Raw genomic sequence first — 2,337 nt, 5'->3', positions numbered from 1 at the left:
AAAATGATATAGGAAAAAGAAGTAAAGGGATAAGTTCTCTTTTACTAAGTTTAGGTGAACGTTGGAAAATGCGGAAAATGAGGTTATGTTAATTGCAAACGGACTTCCCCTCCGCTCCGAATAGTAATAATAATAATAATAATTATTATTATTATTATGAAATAAAAATATAATAATAATAATAATAATAATAATAATAATAATAATAATAATAATAATAATAATAATAATAATAATAATAATAATGATAATGATAACAAACGAATCATCGAAAGGAAGAAAAACAAGCGCATTTCGAGGGTTGCACAAAAAATCATTGCGTGATATATAACATTGACAATATGTGTATATATATATATATAGATATATATATATATATATATATATATATGCATTTATATATACATTCATATATATACATATATACATATATATACACATATAACACATACACATACAGAGACAGACACCGTACTATAGTTGATAGTAATTGAGAAAGAGTATATACATTCCTGATTTGCACAATTTTGCACATGGCGACTGTCGATGACTCGTGAAAATGAGTCAATCGAATAATTTGAATGTTAAGATGAGCGAGCGCGCGCGAAAACGTGAGAGAGAGAGAGAGATAGAGAGAGAGAGAGAGTGAGAGAGAGAGAGAGAGAGAGAGAGAATGAGTGTGTGTGAAAGTGAAAGAGTGAGAATGAAAGAAAAAAAAAAAAAAAGAAAGAATTAATAAAGTATCGATGAATAGCCATCGATCATTGCATGTGATTCGAATCGATCTTCGAAAATTGTTTGAACGATAAGGACGCATCGGACGTGTACGATAATTGTTTATAATAGTCGGATTTGTAATGTACTCATATATTCGATTGAAATATAATATTATGACGAGATCAGATTCGAAGAAAGGGTTCATCATCGTTTTTCACAGATACATAAATAAATATTTGCATATATGCATATATACATTCATACATACGTACAACATATGTGTTTCTCTCGAAACGTACTCTCAACTGCATTATCATAAAAAAAGTCTCATAAAATCAGGAGAAATGGACAGTCGCTCGGTGAGATTCCATCGAGTCGTCCAATAAATCGCAATCTTTATCACTAGCGATATTAGTATGTATACTTAATTCTTGTTGCGTGTTATACGCACGGCAAATCGATCGAACGATCGAATGATCGAAGAACGTTCATCGTTCGATCGTTCGATCACGAATAGCGAAACGAAAGGGAAACGGGAAAATAAGGGGGGGGGGGGAGATAAGAAAGGTGTTTAGATTAAAAAAGGGAGAAAGGGGGAGGGATGAGGAGCAACGTTTATTTCTTGCTGTGAGTTGTCGCTGAAGAAAAAAGGAAAAAAGAAAAAAAAGAAAAAAGAAACAATAAAAATAATAATAAAAATAAAGAAGAACGAGAAATGAAAGAAAGGAAAAAAGAAGGAAAAAGGAAAAAAAAAAGAAAAGAAAATGAAGAAAACAAAGCCCTAACAAAAGAAGAAAAAGAAAGGATAGAAAAAAAAAAAAAAAAGAAGGGAAAAACTAGTTATGCACGAGCACACCGCTGCTTCTTCGAAAGATTCATATCGCTCGAAGACCGCGAAGATCATCGAAAGAAAAGAAAACGATTTATATATTGATCCACCGCGAATGCTCAGACTCTCATAATCGGAGTAACGATGTATAATTAGATCGATTCTCCGAATCTAGCGCACGAAGCTTCCTCCGTATACATTTATAATCGTACTTTTAACCGTTTTTAAGAGATTTCCATTGTGTATGTGAACGGCGATTAAGATAGGACGGATCCGTATATTTCTCGTTGCAAATCATACAAGTTGTCGATCTATAGAATTAGGGAAAGAAAAAAGAAATTGGATATAGGTAAACAGAGAAAAAGAGAGAGAGAGAGAGAGAGAGAATCGGCTGCTATGTATTCGCGCGAGAAAGTAAAAAGATCTTTCCGTTTTGTAAAGAGATACATACATCGCAAACAGAAACGATGATCATCTGACTCGTTACCGCGATTGGCGATAAGTCATGTGACCGTCGCGAAAATGCATAAAACTAGATTGATCAAACGATATATTTTAATCGGTGGTGTAAATTTTCTGTGCTATATAGATATTGTGCGCGCGCTCGTGTATAATAATGCTCGACGCGACGCACTTACATACACACAAACACACGTACATACATATATACATATATATACATACATACACACATACACAAATGGACACACAGAGACATTAGAGAAGACAGACAGCAGCAGAGACAGACGAATACACACGTTCATAGGCGTAAACACAAAAAGTGACACCAC

This window comes from Vespa velutina, chromosome 5 (genome assembly GCF_912470025.1).
Source record: "Vespa velutina chromosome 5, iVesVel2.1, whole genome shotgun sequence".
Classification (NCBI taxonomy): Eukaryota; Metazoa; Arthropoda; class Insecta; order Hymenoptera; family Vespidae; genus Vespa; species Vespa velutina.
The sequence above is the reverse complement of the archived record's forward strand: the minus strand, read 5'-3'. Positions refer to the sequence as shown.